This window comes from Pleurodeles waltl, chromosome 12 (genome assembly GCF_031143425.1).
Source record: "Pleurodeles waltl isolate 20211129_DDA chromosome 12, aPleWal1.hap1.20221129, whole genome shotgun sequence".
In the NCBI taxonomy this organism is placed as follows: Eukaryota; Metazoa; Chordata; class Amphibia; order Caudata; family Salamandridae; genus Pleurodeles; species Pleurodeles waltl.
Genome location: NC_090451.1, coordinates 115805244 through 115825538, shown reverse-complemented (window position 1 = coordinate 115825538; position 20295 = coordinate 115805244). Strand labels below are relative to the sequence as shown.

General features: G+C 44.8%; 2 non-coding genes across 2 annotated transcripts; both read left to right on the top strand.

Annotated features, from left to right (window-relative positions):
- Positions 1–4487: 4487 nt before the first annotated feature.
- TRNAH-GUG (transfer RNA histidin (anticodon GUG)) lies at positions 4488–4559 on the top strand. Its single transcript has one exon. It is a non-coding gene; the product is annotated as a tRNA-His (tRNA).
- A 14885-nt stretch (positions 4560–19444) lies between these two features.
- TRNAH-GUG (transfer RNA histidin (anticodon GUG)) lies at positions 19445–19516 on the top strand. The gene has a single exon. It is a non-coding gene; the product is annotated as a tRNA-His (tRNA).
- Positions 19517–20295: the final 779 nt, after the last annotated feature.

The window sequence follows — 20295 nt, the reverse complement described above, 5'->3', positions numbered from 1 at the left end:
GGAGAAGGACACTGAGAGGCGCACTCACCCAATCAGCGTTTGGCTTCATCATCCCGCACCCGACGGATCACCGGGCAGCTAGAGGGAAAGTTTTAAAACTTAAGCCAAGTTTATTAGCCGTGGTCGAATCGTGAATTACACAATTACGCTCCTTTGTGGAATTTGGAGTAATGTGGGGAAAGACATCTACCCAAGAGCGGAGGAAAAGAGCGCGAGCAGCGGCTGTTGTGCCAGTTCTGTTGCATTTAGAGCGATTTTCTTGTGCAAAGTGTATATCAGGTTCCTTTCGGATCTGAGCGTGTATTTTGCACCAGGAAAATAGCCTTGTGTAATTCTGTACAACCTCGCATAATGTTGCTGTAATTTCGCGTAATTACACTGCAGTGAGTTACACTGGTTACGCCCATCCCTACATTTGACTCATGTTTAACAGAGAGATCCGTCCATCCATTGATCCATTCATCTGTCCATCTATCTTTTTGCCTGTGTGCCTGCTTATCTATCTGCTCACCTACCTGTGCGTGACTGTGAACCTGTCTAACAGAGTGTTGATGCCTGGCTGTATGCTTTGTTAACACTATAACGCTCATTGGGACATTGAGGAGGACATCTTGGCGCTATGTTTTTTTTTGGTATGAAGCAACCGTTTTCAAATCCTGACAGTCCACACAAAGTTGATCATATGTGATCCCATTTTCGTACCAACAGCTGCTTCTCTATATACTTATCGGTCCACGTCTATTACTACATGTGCTTTCTATTTACCTTTCTATTTCAATCTGGGTATCTGCCTTACTGCCTATTTCTGCCCATCTCTGTTTATGTTAACACTTTAAAGCCTACATGCTGACTACCAAGGTCTTTGTGGCGTGGTTATTTCAAAAGCAGGCGCGTGTGATTTACAGCGGTTTCTGTGACGCTGATTATATCTCATCCATGATTTACTAACAGCTACATACCTGCCTTTCTGTCTACAAACCTGTACAGATGCATCGGTGCATGTGGCTTATTTATGACGATCTGTTTAACCTTCTATCCGTCCTTCTATCTGTGCAACTGTCTTACAGTTCCCCCTCTTTTATGTTGTTACAACACTATTTGTTAAACAAACCTTCACAGTCAGAAGGGCTTCCAGGCGCTGGTATTTATTAAAAAAACTGCAAAGAACACCAGTATATGCAATGTTGATGACATTTACTTCACCCCTTTATTGTTGCATTAATGGGTTTTCAAGTCACAAAACGGGTCCCTGATGAAGCCCAAGTGGACTTCTGAGCTGCTGTAGCTCTGTGGGGTCTCCAGCTCTCCTAGGGCCTCAGATCTACCACTACAACACCAGCCTTACCCTAAGTTGTGCAGTAGATTTTTTATTTTTTTTATTTATTGGTATTTCAGATGGTACATATTATTCATAGGATTGTAACAGGTTGCAGAGCTGTATGAATCTCCTTTCCATGACAACTTTTGAACAGTTACCCATTACTGCTATTATATTATGTTACCACCACGCTGAGGGCTGTTCCTTGCATAAATCTGTAAGCAGGCTTGTGATCTGTGGTGTGGGCCTCCTGTGGGTCTCCGGTTCAGCGCTGTATGCCCATGGAGCAGGGTGGTCGGTTCCCACCATTTCCAGCTCTGGCACGTCAGGTACTCATCATCTCTTATTACAACAAATAACAAGCAAGCCTAACAACTTGCCCAGAAACCGAGACCTAACTACGCATCGTGTGAGTGTGTCTACAACTGTATGGGGCCCAGCCGGGGGGGGGGGAGGGACCCAGGGGAACCCTCCCCAGTGTATGATCTTCCAGGGAGGTCTAGGAGAGGTGTTTGTCGTGCTCCTAACTCCGCAAGTTAAGAGGCCCATCTGCATCGTCATCATAGTCATGTCAGGAGTGTTCCATGCTCCCGCCACCTCTGCCCATAGGGGAGCTATCTGTCTGTTCCTCAGCCCTCTCATTTCTTCCCTCTGAAGTGCCCTTTCTTCTGCCTTGCCAAGGAAGTGATGTCTGCTTATAGCACGTGTCCTACTTTTATAATGTTTTCAGGGCACTTCGCCCACTTCATATCTAGCCAAAATCCTTTAGCACTGGGAGACCACGTGTCTGCTGAATATCTTACCTCCACCATTGGGGGTATAAAAGGTGTACTTTGGCTCTGTTGTAAATTATTATATAGGGCTCAGTTTGGTTGGGTTGTGAATTGCTGTCAAGCTCTAAATCTCAGAATTCTCTTAGTCACACCTTTTTATGTCTTGCGTACACAGTGAATGTGCTGTGAGACATATTGTTTGGAATTCAGTGGGCTTACCACACGCCCATAGCTTACTTACCATTAATTGTTTTCTATGTCACTCACATTTGCAATATTTCGATTGCTTAGCTACCATAGACTGAATCTTGCTTTCTTGTGTTCATTCCTCCATGGAGGATGGACCAAGTACATGTGTTCTTTTCGTCTTTCTACAGTACGCTATTTTTTATATTTTAAAAGTGTTTTCGTATCATTCTTGGATGTGCAATGTGCTTTCCAACATTCATGACAAGCATACAGCTTATTTTTCACCCTAAACGCCGTCTCTATTGACACTTTAGTTACTTTCTCAAACTGTATTCCTCTACATGACTATACTCTACTCCCCTCAGTGCCACTGTACTCTACACTGTGCAACTCTATACCACTCCACTCTACTCAGTTCTACTCCACTCTAATCTACATTGTTCCACTCTATCACTCCACTCTATGCCACTCTAATCTATGCCACTCCACTATACGCCACTTCACTCTACTTTATGCTACTCCATTCTATGCCACTCCACCCTGTCACTCTCTGCTATGCCCCTCTATTCCACTCCACTCCACTCTACTCTATGCCACTTCCCTTCATTCCTCTCTACGCCACCCTACTTCATAGAATGCCACTTTATGTGACTCTATGCCACTCTGCTCTACATCACTCTAGAATACTCAACTGAACTCTACTCTATACAATTCCACTCTACTTTACTCCTCTCCACTCTATGCCTCTCCACTCTATGCTACTCTACTCTACTGTACGCCACTTTATTTTATTCCATTCAACTCTACGCCACTGTACACCACTCAACTCTATGCCACTCTACTCCGTTGCACCCCTCTCTACTCTACGCTACTCTACTCCATGCTACTATACTCCACTCTCAGCCATTGTACTCTCCACCACTAAGCTCTATTCCACTCTACTGTATGCCACTCCATGCCACTCTAATCCACCCCACAGAATGCCACTCTACTCTATGCCACTCCACTCAACTCCATGCCATTCCACACTTTTGCACTCTACCCTACTCTGTGCCTCTCCATTCCACTCCATGCTACTCCACTCTATCCCACTACGCTCTACTCTAGTTCACTCTATGCCACTCCACTTTACTCTCTCCCACTCTACTCTATACTACTTCATTCCATGCCACTTCACTGTACTCCACTCCACTCCATCTCACACAATATCACTCAATGGCACTACATGCGCTCTACTCTATGCCACTCTACTGCACACTACTCTATGCTGTGCCACTCTACACTACTCTCCTGTAGGCCTTTCTACTCTATGCCACTTTTTACTCTGCTCCTCTCTACACCACAGTGTCACTCCATGCAACGCGACTGTATGCTACTCAACTCCACAACACTCTACTTCATGCAGTCCGACTCCACTCCTCCTAATTCTTTGCCACCCCTCTCCATGACAGACTGTTCTCTGACTCTATGCCATTCCATGCCACTTCACTCTACACCACACTATGCCACTCTACACCACACTACTTTACTCTATGCTACTCTATGCCATTCTATGCAACCTCACTCCTCTCTACCCCACTCTGCTCTATGCCACTCCATTCCTCACAATGCTATTCAACGCCATGCCAAGGCACACCACTTCATTATATTCCACTGTATTCTATGACACATTACGTCACTCTACTCTTTGCACTTCAATCTACTCCCTTCTATGACCCTCCATTCATCACCACTCCATTGTTTGCTAGTCAAGTTTACGCCACTTCATTCCACACAATGCAACTCTAAAGCAGTATGCACCAAGCAGCTGAATGTGTCTGAAGAGACACCCAGAAAAGAAAAAAACAACAATATGTGGGGGCCTGTTCCGAGCCCCTCCTGGCCTGGAGGAGTTTGGTCGGCCGTGGATTAAGTTTTTGCAGTGTTCACTTCCCCGACCCCAGCACTCATAGAACACTTGAGACTTGCAGGGCAGAGTGGTGGATCTTGTTAAGAAGTCTGGGCTTCTTGGTTTATGGGGAGTCTTGTCACTGGAAGCAGAGAGGTAAATATTTGCTGTGATCTGCTACTCAAAGAAAAGACCCTGATCTAACTTGAAAAGATTGGTTTTAAACAAACGCTAAATCTACCCACTCCACGGACACTTTGACCTTTTTTAAGCCTATCAGAGCCACACCAGGGTAGTGTTTTCAGAGCCCAAGTAGCTCGCCGTGATCGTATAGTGGTTAGTACTCTGCGTTGTGGCCGCAGCAACCTCGGTTCGAATCCGAGTCACGGCATTGCGGGTGGCAATGTCACGGCAGTTGGGCAGCATTTTTATTCTCACTTCTTAATATTTACATGAGTTAAGAGCTTGAACCTAATTTCAACGGTGAAATTAAATGTCTTTGAAGAATGCGTTAACAATGTTATTATTTATTTCATCTTTCTGCGCTTTTACGTTTGTGGCGGTCCTGATGTGAAAAGTGTGAGCTACAGTTTGGTTTCACGGGACCCGGTCAGCAAGAGGGATGGATGTCTGTGTCTCCTGTACCTGCAGCGCCGAGGCTCCTGTGCTGACGCAAAGTAGCTTTCAATGTTGAAAGGGATCCTGCTAGTCAAATATCCGTTTTTGCAACAATTCAGGCCGCAAAGAAAAAAGGTCTAAAAATAAATATTTGTATAGAAAGTAAGACTGAGCTCCCAAGGGTCTGAAAGAAAGAGGCGACGGAGAAGGACACTGAGAGGCGCACTCACCCAATCAGCGTTTGGCTTCATGATCCCGCACCCGACGGATCACCGGGCAGCTAGAGGGAAAGTTTTAAAACTTAAGCCAAGTTTATTAGTCGTGGTCGAATCGTGAATTACACAATTACGCTCCTTTGTGGAATTTGGAGTAATGTGGGGAAAGACATCTACCCAAGAGCGGAGGAAAAGAGCGCGAGCAGCGGCTGTTGTGCCAGTTCTGTTGCATTTAGATCGATTTTCTTGTGCAAAGTGTATATCAGGTTCCTTTCGGATCTGAGCGTGTATTTTGCACCAGGAAAATAGCCTTGTGTAATTCTGTGCAACCTTGCATAATGTTGCTGTAATTTCGCGTAATTACACTGCAGTGAGTTACACTGGTTACGCCCATTCCTACATTTGACTCATGTATAACAGAGAGGTCCGTCCATCCATTGATCCATTCATCTGTCCATCCATCTTTTTGCCTGTGTGCCTGCTTATCTATCTGCTCACCTACCTGTGCGTGACTGTGAACCTGTCTAACAGAGTGTTGATGCCTGGCTGTATGCTTTGTTAACACTATAACGCTCATAGGGACATTGAGGAGGACATCTTGGAGCTATGGTTTTTTTTGGTATGAAGCAACCGTTTTCAAATCCTGACAGTCCACACAAAGTTGATCATATGTGATCCCATTTTCGTACCAACAGCTGCTTCTCTATATACTTATAGGTCCACGTCTATTACTACATGTGCTTTCTATTTACCTTTCTATTTCAATCTGGGTATCTCCCTTACTGCCTATTTCTGCCCATCTCTGTTTATGTTAACACTTTAAAGCCTACATGCTGACTACCAAGGTCTTTGTGGCGTGGTTCTTTCTAAAGCAGGCGCGTGTGATTTACAGCGGTTTCTGTGACGCTGATTATATGTCATCCATGATTTACTAACAGCTACATACCTGCCTTTCTGTCTACAAACCTGTACAGATGCATCGGTGCATGTGGCATATTTATGACGATCTGTTTAACCTTCTATCCGTCCTTCTATCTGTGCAACTGTCTTACAGTTCCCCCTCTTTTATGTTGTTACAACACTATTTGTTAAACAAACCTTCACAGTCAGAAGGGCTTCCAGGCGCTGTTATTTATTAAAAAAACTGCAAAGAACACCAGTTTATGCAATGTTGATGACATTTACTTCACCCCTTTATTGTTGCATTAATGGGTTTTCAAGTCAAAAAACGGGTCCCTGATGAAGCCTAAGTGGACTTCTGAGCTGCTGTAGCTCTGTGGGGTCTCCAGCTCTCCTAGGGCCTCAGATCTACCACTACAACACCAGCCTTACCCTAAGTTGTGCAGTAGATTTTTTTTTTTTTTTATTTATTGGTATTTCAGATGGTACATATTATTCACAGGATTGTTACAGGTTGCAGAGCTGTATGAATCTCCTTTCCATGACAACTTTTGAACAGTTACCCATTACTGCTATTATATTATGTTACCACCACGCTGAGGGCTGTTCCTTGCATAAATCTGTAAGCAGGCTTGTGATCTGTAGTGTGGGCCTCCTGTGGGTCTCCGGTTCAGTGCTGTATGCCCATGGAGCAGGGTGGTCGGTTCCCACCATTTCCAGCTCTGGCACGTCAGGTACTCATCATCTCTTATTACAACAAATAACAAGCAAGCCAAACAACTTGCCCAGAAACCGAGACCTAACTACGCATCGTGTGAGTGTGTCTACAGCTGTATGGGGCCCGGCCGGGGGGGGGGGAGGGACCCAGGGGAACCCTCCCCAGTGTATGATCTTCCAGGGAGGTCTAGGAGAGGTGTGTTTGTCGTGCTCCTAACTCCGCAAGTTAAGAGGCCCATCTGCATCGTCATCATAGTCATGTCAGGAGTGTTCCATGCTCCCGCCACCTCTGCCCATAGGGGAGCTATCTGTCTGTTCCTCAGCCCTCTCATTTCTTCCCTCTGAAGTGCCCTTTCTTCTGCCTTGCCAAGGAAGTGATGTCTGCTTATAGCACGTGTCCTACTTTTATAATGTTTTCAGGGCACTTCGCCCACTTCATATCTAGCCAAAATCCTTTAGCACTGGGAGACCACGAGTCTGCTGAATATCTTACCTCCACAATTGGGGGTATAAAAGGTGTACTTTGGCTCTGTTGTAATTTATTATATAGGGCTCAATTTTGTTGGGTTGTGAATTGCTGTCAAGCTCTAAATCTCAGAATTCTCTTAGTTACACCTTTTTATGTCTTGCGTACACAGTGAATGTGCTGTGAGACATATTGTTTAGAATTCAGTGGGCTTACCACACGCCCATAGCTTACTTACCATTAATTGTTTTCTATGTCACTCACATTTGCAATATTTCGATTGCTTAGCTCCCATAGACTGAATCTTCCTTTCTTGTGTTCATTCCTCCATGGAGGATGGACCAAGTACATGTGTTCTTTGTGTCTTTCTACAGTACGCTATTTTTTATATTTTAAAAGTGTTTTCGTATCATTCTTGGATGTGCAATGTGCTTTCCAACATTCATGACAAGCATACAGCTTATTTTTCACCCTAAACGCCGTCTCTATTGACACTTTAGTTACTTTCTCACACTGTATTCCTCTACATGACTATACTCTACTCCCCTCAGTGCCACTGTACTCTACACTGTGCAACTCTATACCACTCCACTCTACTCAGTTCTACTCCACTCTAATCTACATTGTTCCACTCTATCACTCCACTCTATGCCACTCTAATCTATGCCACTCCACTATACGCCACTTCACTCCACTTTATGCTACTCCATTCTATGCCACTCCACCCTGTCACTCTCTGCTATGCCCCTCTACTCCACTCCACTCCACTCTACTCTATGCCACTTCCCTTCATTCCTCTCTACGCCACCCTACTTCATAGAATGCCACTTTATGTGACTCTATGCCACTCTGCTCTACATCGCTCTAGAATACTCAACTGAACTCTACTCTATACAATTCCACTCTACTTTACTCCTCTCCACTCTATGCCTCTCCACTCTATGCTACTCTACTCCAGTCTACTGTACGCCACTTTATATTATCCCATTCTACTCTATGCCACTGTACACCACTCAACTCTATGCCACTCTACTCCGTTGCACCCCTCTCTACTCTACGCTACTCTACTCCATGCTACTATACTCCACTCTAAGCCACTGTACTCTCCACCACTAAGCTCTATTCCACTCTACTGTATGCCACTCCATGCCACTCTAATCCACCCCACAGAATGCCACTCTACTCTATGCCACTCCACTCAACTCCATGCCATTCCACACTTTTGCACTCTACCCTACTCTGTGCCTCTCCATTCCACTCCATGCTACTCCACTCTATCCCACTACGCTCTACTCTAGTTCACTCTATGCCACTCCACTTTACTCTCTCCCACTCTACTCTATACTACTTCATTCCATGCCACTTCACTGTACTCCACTCCACTCCATCTCACAAAATATCACTCAATGGCACTACATGCGCTCTACTCTATGCCACTCTACTGCACACTACTCTATGCTGTGCCACTCTACACTACTCTCCTGTAGGCCTTTCTACTCTATGCCACTTTTTTCTCTGCTCCTCTCTACACCACAGTGTCACTCCATGCAACGCCACTGTATGCTACTCAACTCCACAACACTCTACTTCATGCAGTCCGACTCCACTCCTCCTAATTCTTTGCCACCCCTCTCCATGACACACTGTTCTCTGACTCTATGCCATTCCATGCCACTTCACTCTACACCACACTATGCCACTCTACACCACACTACTTTACTCTATGCTACTCTATGCCATTCTATGCAACCTCACTCCTCTCTACCCCACTCTGCTCTATGCCACTCCATTCCTCACAATGCTATTCAACGCCATGCCAAGGCACACCACTTCATTATATTCCACTGTATTCTATGACACATTACGTCACTCTACTCTTTGCACTTCAATCTACTCCCTTCTATAACCCTCCATTCATCACCACTCCATTGTTTGCTAGTCAAGTTTACGCCACTTCATTCCACACAATGCAACTCTAAAGCAGTATGCACCAAGCAGCTGAATGTGTCTGAAGAGACACCCAGAAAAGAAAAAAACAACAATATGTGGGGGCCTGTTCCGAGCCCCTCCTGGCCTGGAGGAGTTTGGTCGGCCGTGGATTAAGTTTTTGCAGTGTTCACTTCCTCGACCCCAGCACTCATAGAACACTTGAGACTTGCAGGGCAGATTGGTGGATCTTGTTAAGAAGTCTGGGCTTCTTGGTTTATGGGGAGTCTTGTCACTGGAAGCAGAGAGGTAAATATTTGCTGTGATCTGCTACTCAAAGAAAAGACCCTGATCTAACTTGAAAAGATTGGTTTTAAACAAACGCTAAATCTATCCACTCCACGGACACTTTGACCTTTTTTAAGCCTATCAGAGCCACACCAGGGTAGTCTTTTCAGAGCCCAAGTAGCTCGCTGTGATCGTATAGTGGTTAGTACTCTGCGTTGTGGCCGCAGCAACCTCGGTTCGAATCCAAGTCACGGCATTGAGGGTTGCAATGTCACGGCAGTTGGGCAGCATTTTTATTCTCACTTCTTAATATTTACATGAGTTAAGAGCTTGAACCTAATTTCAACGGTGAAATTAAATGTCTTTGAAGAACGCGTTAACAATGTTATTATTTATTTCACCTTTCTGCGCTTTTACGTTTGTGGTGGTCCTGATGTGAAAAGTATGAGCTACAGTTTGGTTTCACGGGACCCGGTCAGCAAGAGGGATGGATGTCTGTGTCTCCTGTATCTGCAGCGCCGAGGCTCCTGTACTGACGCGGAGTAGCTTTCAATGTTGAAAGGGATCCTGCTAGTCAAATATCAGTTTTTGCAGCAATTCAGGCCGCAAAGAAAAAAGGTCTAAAAATAAATATTTGTATAGAAAGTAAGACTGAGCTCCCAAGGGTCTGAAAGAAAGAGGCGACGGAGAAGGACACTGAGAGGCGCACTCACCCAATCAGCGTTTGGCTTCATCATCCCGCACCCGACGGATCACCGGGCAGCTAGAGGGAAAGTTTTAAAACTTAAGCCAAGTTTATTAGCCGTGGTCGAATCGTGAATTACACAATTACGCTCCTTTGTGGAATTTGGAATAATGTGGGGAAAGACATCTACCCAAGAGCGGAGGAAAAGAGCGCGAGCAGCGGCTGTTGTGCCAGTTCTGTTGCATTTAGAGCGATTTTCTTGTGCAAAGTGTATATCAGGTTCCTTTCGGATCTGAGCGTGTATTTTGCACCAGGAAAATAGCCTTGTGTAATTCTGTACAACCTCGCATAATGTTGCTGTAATTTCGCGTAATTACACTGCAGTGAGTTACACTGGTTACGCCCATCCCTACATTTGACTCATGTTTAACAGAGAGATCCGTCCATCCATTGATCCATTCATCTGTCCATCTATCTTTTTGCCTGTGTGCCTGCTTATCTATCTGCTCACCTACCTGTGCGTGACTGTGAACCTGTCTAACAGAGTGTTGATGCCTGGCTGTATGCTTTGTTAACACTATAACGCTCATAGGGACATTGAGGAGGACATCTTGGCGCTATGGTTTTTTTTGGTATGAAGCAACCGTTTTCAAATCCTGACAGTCCACACAAAGTTGATCATATGTGATCCCATTTTCGTACCAACAGCTGCTTCTCTATATACTTATCGGTCCACGTCTATTACTACATGTGCTTTCTATTTACCTTTCTATTTCAATCTGGGTATCTGCCTTACTGCCTATTTCTGCCCATCTCTGTTTATGTTAACACTTTAAAGCCTACATGCTGACTACCAAGGTCTTTGTGGCGTGGTTATTTCAAAAGCAGGCGCGTGTGATTTACAGCGGTTTCTGTGACGCTGATTATATCTCATCCATGATTTACTAACAGCTACATACCTGCCTTTCTGTCTACAAACCTGTACAGATGCATCGGTGCATGTGGCTTATTTATGACGATCTGTTTAACCTTCTATCCGTCCTTCTATCTGTGCAACTGTCTTACAGTTCCCCCTCTTTTATGTTGTTACAACACTATTTGTTAAACAAACCTTCACAGTCAGAAGGGCTTCCAGGCGCTGTTATTTATTTAAAAAACTGCAAAGAACACCAGTATATGCAATGTTGATGACATTTACTTTACCCCTTTATTGTTGTATTAATGGGTTTTCAAGTCACAAAACGGGTCCCTGATGAAGCCCAAGTGGACTTCTGAGCTGCTGTAGCTCTGTGGGGTCTCCAGCTCTCCTAGGGCCTCAGATCTACCACTACAACACCAGCCTTACCCTAAGTTGTGCAGTAGATTTTTTATTTTTTTTATTTATTGGTATTTCAGATGGTACATATTATTCATAGGATTGTAACAGGTTGCAGAGCTGTATGAATCTCCTTTCCATGACAACTTTTGAACAGTTACCCATTACTGCTATTATATTATGTTACCACCACGCTGAGGGCTGTTCCTTGCATAAATCTGTAAGCAGGCTTGTGATCTGTGGTGTGGGCCTCCTGTGGGTCTCCGGTTCAGCGCTGTATGCCCATGGAGCAGGGTGGTCGGATCCCACCATTTCCAGCTCTGGCACGTCAGGTACTCATCATCTCTTATTACAACAAATAACAAGCAAGCCTAACAACTTGCCCAGAAACCGAGACCTAACTACGCATCGTGTGAGTGTGTCTACAGCTGTATGGGGCCCAGGCGGGGGGGGGGAAGGGACCCAGGGGAACCCTCCCCAGTGTATGATCTTCCAGGGAGGTCTAGGAAAGGTGTGTTTGTCGTGCTCCTAACTCCGCAAGTTAAGAGGCCCATCTGCATCGTCATCATAGTCATGTCAGGAGTGTTCCATGCTCCCGCCACCTCTGCCCATAGGGGAGCTATCTGTCTGTTCCTCAGCCCTCTCATTTCTTCCCTCTGAAGTGCCCTTTCTTCTGCCTTGCCAAGGAAGTGATGTCTGCTTATAGCACGTGTCCTACTTTTATAATGTTTTCAGGGCACTTCACCCACTTCATATCTAGCCAAAATCCTTTAGCACTGGGAGACCACGTGTCTGCTGAATATCTTACCTCCACCATTGGGGGTATAAAAGGTGTACTTTGGCTCTGTTGTAAATTATTATATAGGGCTCAGTTTGGTTGGGTTGTGAATTGCTGTCAAGCTCTAAATCTCAGAATTCTCTTAGTCACACCTTTTTATGTCTTGCGTACACAGTGAATGTGTTGTGAGACATATTGTTTAGAATTCAGTGGGCTTACCACACGCCCATAGCTTACTTACCATTAATTGTTTTCTATGTCACTCACATTTGCAATATTTCGATTGCTTAGCTCCCATAGACTGAATCTTCCTTTCTTGTGTTCATTCCTCCATGGAGGATGGACCAAGTACATGTGTTCTTTTCGTCTTTCTACAGTACGCTATTTTTTATATTTTAAAAGTGTTTTCGTATCATTCTTGGATGTGCAATGTGCTTTCCAACATTCATGACAAGCATACAGCTTATTTTTCACCCTAAACGCCGTCTCTATTGACACTTTAGTTACTTTCTCACACTGTATTCCTCTACATGACTATACTCTACTCCCCTCAGTGCCACTGTACTCTACACTGTGCAACTCTATACCACTCCACTCTACTCAGTTCTACTCCACTCTAATCTACATTGTTCCACTCTATCACTCCACTCTATGCCACTCTAATCTATGCCACTCCACTATACGCCACTTCACTCCACTTTATGCTACTCCATTCTATGCCACTCCACCCTGTCACTCTCTGCTATGCCCCTCTACTCCACTCCACTCCACTCTACTCTATGCCACTTCCCTTCATTCCTCTCTACGCCACCCTACATCATAGAATGAAACTTTATGTGACTCTATGCCACTCTGCTCTACATCACTCTAGAATACTCAACTGAACTCTACTCTATACAATTCCACTCTACTTTACGTCTCTCCACTCTATGCCTCTCCACTCTATGCTACTCTACTCCAGTCTACTGTACGCCACTTTATTTTATCCCATTCTACTCTACGCCACTGTACACCACTCAACTCTATGCCACTCTGCTCCGTTGCACCCCTCTCTACTCTACGCTACTCTACTCCATGCTACTATACTCCACTTTAAGCCACTGTACTCTCCACCACTAAGCTCTATTCCACTCTACTGTATGCCACTCCATGCCACTCTAATCCACCCCACAGAATGCCACTCTACTCTATGCCACTCCACTCAACTCCATGCCATTCCACACTTTTGCACTCTACCCTACTCTGTGCCTCTCCATTCCACTCCTTGCTACTCCACTCTATCCCACTACGCTCTACTCTAGTTCACTCTATGCCACTCCACTTTACTCTCTCCCACTCTACTCTATACTACTTCATTCCATGCCACTTCACTGTACTCCACTCCACTCCATCTCACACAATATCACTCAATGGCACTACATGCGCTCTACTCTATGCCACTCTACTGCACACTACTCTATGCTGTGCCACTCTACACTACTCTCCTGTAGGCCTTTCTACTCTATGCCACTTTTTTCTCTGCTCCTCTCTACACCACAGTGTCACTCCATGCAACGCGACTGTATGCTACTCAACTCCACAACACTCTACTTCATGCAGTCCGACTCCACTCCTCCTAATTCTTTGCCATCCCTCTCCATGACACACTGTTCTCTGACTCTATGCCATTCCATGCCACTTCACTCTACACCACACTATGCCACTCTACACCACACTACTTTACTCTATGCTACTCTATGCCATTCTATGCAACCTCACTCCTCTCTACCCCACTCTGCTCTATGCCACTCCATTCCTCACAATGCTATTCAACGCCATGCCAAGGCACACCACTTCATTATATTCCACTGTATTCTATGACACATTACGTCACTCTACTCTTTGCACTTCAATCTACTCCCTTCTATGACCCTCCATTCATCACCACTCCATTGTTTGCTAGTCAAGTTTACGCCACTTCATTTCACACAATGCAACTCTAAAGCAGTATGCACCAAGCAGCTGAATGTGTCTGAAGAGACACCCAGAAAAGAAAAAAACAACAATATGTGGGGGCCTGTTCCGAGCCCCTCCTGGCCTGGAGGAGTTTGGTCGGCCGTGGATTAAGTTTTTGCAGTGTTCACTTCCCCGACCCCAGCACTCATAGAACACTTGAGACTTGCAGGGCAGAGTGGTGGATCTTGTTAAGAAGTCTGGGCTTCTTGGTTTATGGGGAGTCTTGTCACTGGAAGCAGAGAGGTAAATATTTGCTGTGATCTGCTACTCAAAGAAAAGACCCTGATCTAACTTGAAAAGATGGGTTTTAAACAAACGCTAAATCTATCCACTCCACGGATACTTTGACCTTTTTTAAGCCTATCAGAGCCACACCAGGGTAGTCTTTTCAGAGCCCAAGTAGCTCGCCGTGATCGTATAGTGGTTAGTACTCTGCGTTGTGGCCGCAGCAACGTTGGTTCGAATCCGAGTCACAGCAGTTGGGCAGCAATTTTATTCTCACTTCTTAATATTTACATGAGTTAAGAGCTTGAACCTAATTTCAACTGTGAAATTAAATGTCTTTGAAGAACGCTTTAACAATGTTATTATTTATTTCACCTTTCTGCACTTTTACGTTTGTGGCGGTCCTGATGTGAAAAGTATGAGCTACAGTTTGGTTTCACGGGACCCGGTCAGCAAGAGGGATGGATGTCTGTGTCTCCTGTACCTGCAGCGCCGAGGCTCCTGTACTGACGCGGAGTAGCTTTCAATGTTGAAAGGGATCCTGCTAGTCAAATATCCGTTTTTGCAGCAATTCAGGCCGCGAGGAAAAAAGGTCTAAAAATAAATATTTGTATAGAAAGTAAGACTGAGCTCCCAAGGGTCTGAAAGAAAGAGGCGACGGAGAAGGACACTGAGAGGCGCACTCACCCAATCAGCGTTTGGCTTCATCATCCCGCACCCGACGGATCACCGGGCAGCTAGAGGGAAAGTTTTAAAACTTAAGCCAAGTTTATTAGTCGTGGTCGAATCGTGAATTACACAATTACGCTCCTTTGTGGAATTTGGAGTAATGTGGGGAAAGACATCTACCCAAGAGCGGAGGAAAAGAGCGTGAGCAGCGGCTGTTGTGCCAGTTCTGTTGCATTTAGAGCGATTTTCTTGTGCAAAGTGTATATCAGGTTCCTTTCGGATCTGAGCGTGTATTTTGCACCAGGAAAATAGCCTTGTGTAATTCTGTACAACCTTGCATAATGTTGCTGTAATCTCGCGTAATTACACTGCAGTGAGTTACACTGGTTACGCCCATCCCTACATTTGACTCATGTTTAACAGAGAGGTCTGTCCATCCATTGATCCATTCATCTGTCCATCCATCTTTTTGCCTGTGTGCCTGCTTATCTATCTGCTCACCTACCTGTGCGTGACTGTGAACCTGTCTAACAGAGTGTTGATGCCTGGCTGTATGCTTTGTTAACACTATAACGCTCATAGGGACATTGAGGAGGACATCTTGGCGCTATGGTTTTTTTTGGTATGAAGCAACCGTTTTCAAATCCTGACAGTCCACACAAAGTTGATCATATGTGATCCCATTTTCGTACCAACAGCTGCTTCTCTATATACTTATCGGTCCACGTCTATTACTACATGTGCTTTCTATTTACCTTTCTATTTCAATCTGGGTATCTGCCTTACTGCCTATTTCTGCCCATCTCTGTTTATGTTAACACTTTAAAGCCTACATGCTGACTACCAAGGTCTTTGTGGCGTGGTTCTTTCTAAAGCAGGCGCGTGTGATTTACAGCGGTTTCTGTGACGCTGATTATATCTCATCCATGATTTACTAACAGCTACATACCTGCCTTTCTGTCTACAAACCTGTACAGATGCATCAGTGCATGTGGCTTATTTATGACGATCTGTTTAACCTTCTATCGGTCCTTCTATCTGTGCAACTGTCTTACAGTTCCCCCTCTTTTATGTTGTTACAACACTATTTGTTAAACAAACCTTCACAGTCAGAAGGGCTTCCAGGCGCTGTTATTTATTAAAAAAACTGCAAAGAACACCAGTTTATGCAATGTTGATGACATTTACTTCACCCCTTTATTGTTGCATTAATGGGTTTTCAAGTCACAAAACGGGTCCCTGATGAAGCCCAAGTGGACTTCTGAGCTGCTGTAGCTCTGTGGGGTCTCCAGCTCTCCTAGGGCCTCAGATCTACCACTACAACACCAGCCTTACCCTAAGTTGTGCAGTAGATTTTTTTTATTTTTTATTTATTGGTATTTCAGATGGTACATATTATTCATAGGATTGTAACAGGTTGCAGATCTGTATGAATCTCCTTTCCATGACAACTTTTGAACAGTTACCCATCACTGCTATTATATTATGTTACCACCACACTGAGGGCTGTTCCTTGCATAAATCTGTAAGCAGGCTTGTGATCTGTGGTGTGGGCCTCCTGTGGGTCTCCGGTTCAGCGCTGTATGCCCATGGAGCAGGGTGGTCGGTTCCCACCATTTCCAGCTCTGGCACGTCAGGTACTCATCATCTCTTATTACAACAAATAACAAGCAAGCAAAACAACTTGCCCAGAAACCGAGACCTAACTACGCATCGTGTGAGTGTGTCTACAGCTGTATGGCTCCCAGCCGGGGGGGGGAAGGGACCCAGAGGAACCCTCCCCAGTGTATGATCTTCCAGGGAGGTCTAGGAGAGGTGTGTTTGTCGTGCTCCTAACTCCGCAAGTTAAGAGGCCCATCTGCATCGTCATCATAGTCATGTCAGGAGTGTTCCATGCTCCCGCCACCTCTGCCCATAGGGGAGCTATCTGTCTGTTCCTCAGCCCTCTCATTTCCTCCCTCTGAAGTGCCCTTTCTTCTGCCTTGCCAAGGAAGTGATGTCTGCTTATAGCACGTGTCCTACTTTTATAATGTTTTCAGGGCACTTCACCCACTTCATATCTAGCCAAAATCCTTTAGCACTGGGAGACCACGTGTCTGCTGAATATCTTACCTCCACCATTGAGGGGTGTAAAAGGTGTACTTTGGCTCTGTTGTAAATTATTATATAGGGCTCAATTTGGTTGGGTTGTGAATTGCTGTCAAGCTCTAAATCTCAGAATTCTCTTAGTCACACCTTTTTATGTCTTGCGTACACAGTGAATGTGCTGTGAGACATATTGTTTAGAATTCAGTGGGCTTACCACACGCCCATAGCTTACTTACCATTAATTGTTTTCTATGTCACTCACATTTGCAATATTTCGATTGCTTAGCTCCCATAGAGTGAATCTTCCTTTCTTGTGTTCATTCCTCCATGGAGGATGGACCAAGTACATGTGTTCTTTTCGTCTTTCTACAGTACGCTATTTTTTATATTTTAAAAGTGTTTTCGTATCATTCTTGGATGTGCAATGTGCTTTCCAACATTCATGACAAGCTTACAGCTTATTTTTCACCCTAAACGCCGTCTCTATTGACACTTTAGTTACTTTCTCACACTGTATTCCTCTGCATGACTATACTCTACTCCCCTCAGTGCCACTGTACTCTACACTGTGCAACTCTATACCACTACACTCTACTCAGTTCTACTCCACTCTAATCTACATTGTTCCACTCTATCAATCCACTCTATGCCACTCTAATCTATGCCACTCCACTATACGCCACTTCACTCCACTTTATGCTACTCCATTCTATGCCACTCCACCCTGTCACTCTCTGCTATGCCCCTCTACTCCACTCCACTCTACTCTATGCCACTTCCCTCCATTCCTCTCTACGCCACCCTACTTCATAGAATGCCACTTTATGTGACTCTATGCCACTCTGCTCTACATCACTCTAGAATACTCAACTGAACTCTACTATATACAATTCCACTCTACTTTACTCCTCTCCACTCTATGCCTCTCCACTCTATGCTACTCTACTCCAGTCTACTGTACGCCACTTTATTTTATCCCATTCTACTCTACGCCACTGTACACCACTCAACTCTATGCCACTCTACTCCGTTGCACCCCTCTCTACTCTACGCTACTCTACTCCATGCTACTATACTCCACTCTAAGCCACTGTACTCTCCACCACTAAGCTCTATTCCACTCTACTATATGCCACTCCATGCCACTCTAATCCACCCCACAGAATGCCACTCTACTCTATGCCACTCCACTCAACTCCATGCCATTCCACACTTTTGCACTCTACCCTACTCTGTGCCTCTCCATTCCACTCCATGCCACTCCACTCTATCCCACTACGCTCTACTCTAGTTCACTCTATGCCACTCCACTTTACTCTCTCCCACTCTACTCTATACTACTTCATTCCATGCCACTTCACTGTACTCCACTCCACTCCATCTCACACAATATCACTCAATGGCACTACATGCGCTCTACTCTATGCCACTCTACTGCACACTACTCTATGCTGTGCCACTCTACACTACTCTCCTGTAGGCCTTTCTACTCTATGCCACTTTTTACTCTGCTCCTCTCTACACCACAGTGTCACTCCATGCAACGCGACTGTATGCTACTCAACTCCACAACACTCTACTTCATGCAGTCCGACTCCACTCCTCCTAATTCTTTGCCACCCCTCTCCATGACACACTGTTCTCTGACTCTGTGCCATTCCATGCCACTTCACTCTACACCACACTATGCCACTCTACACCACACTACTTTACTCTATGCTACTCTATGCCATTCTATGCAACCTCACTCCTCTCTACCCCACTCTGCTCTATGCCACTCCATTCCTCACAATGCTATTCAACGCCATGCCAAGGCACACCACTTCATTATATTCCACTGTATTCTATGACACATTACGTCACTCTACTCTTTGCACTTCAATCTACTCCCTTCTATGACCCTCCATTCATCACCACTCCATTGTTTGCTAGTCAAGTTTACGCCACTTCATTCCACACAATGCAACTCTAAAGCAGTATGCACCAAGCAGCTGAATGTGTCTGAAGAGACACCCAGAAAAGAAAAAAACAACAATATGTGGGGGCCTGTTCCGAGCCCCTCCTGGCCTGGAGGAGTTTGGTCGGCCGTGGATTAAGTTTTTGCAGTGTTCACTTCCCCGACCCCAGCACTCATAGAACACTTGAGACTTGCAGGGCAGAGTGGTGGATCTTGTTAAGAAGTCTGGGCTTCTTGGTTTATGGGGAGTCTTGTCACTGGAAGCAGAGAGGTAAATATTTGCTGTGATCTGCTACTCAAAGAAAAGACCCTGATCTAACTTGAAAAGATGGGTTTTAAACAAACGCTAAATCTATCCACTCCACGGACACTGTGACCTTTTTTAAGCCTATCAGAGCCACACCAGGGTAGTCTTTTCAGAGCCCAAGTAGCTCGCTGTGATCGTATAGTGGTTAGTACTCTGCGTTGTGGCCGCAGCAACCTCGGTTCGAATCCGAGTCACGGCATCGAGGGTGGCAATGTCACGGCAGTTGGGCAGCATTTTTATTCTCACTTCTTAATATTTACACGAGTTAAGAGCTTGAACCTAATTTCAACGGTGAAATTAAATGTCTTTGAAGAACGCGTTAACGATGTTATTATTTATTTCACCTTTCTGCGCTTTTACGTTTGTGGCGGTCCTGATGTGAAAAGTATGAGCTACAGTTTGGTTTCACGGGACCCGGTCAGCAAGAGGGATGTGTAGGAGGCTGGACTGGCTTGTAGTGAGTACCAAGGGGTACTTGCACCTTGCACCAGGCTCAGTTATCCCTTAATAGTGTATAGGGTGTCTAGCAGCTTAGGCTGATAGATAATGGTAGCTTAGCAGAGCAGCTTAGGCTGAACTAGGAGACGTGTGAAGCTACTACAGTACCACTTAGTGTCATATGCACAATATCGTAAGAAAACACAATACATAGTTATACTAAAAATAAAGGTACTTTATTTTTATGACAATATGCCAAAGTATCTTAGAGTGTACCCTCAGTGAGAGGATAGGAAATATACACAAGATATATATACACAATAGCAAAAATATGCAGTATAGTCTTAGAAAACAGTGCAAACAATGTATAGTTACAATAGGATGCAATGGGCAAACATAGGGATAGGGGCAACACAAACCATATACTCCAAAAGTGGAATTCGAACCACGAATGGACCCCAAACCTATGTGACCTTGTAGAGGGTCGCTGGGACTATTAGAAAATAGTGAGAGTTAGCAAAATAACCCTCCCCAAGACAC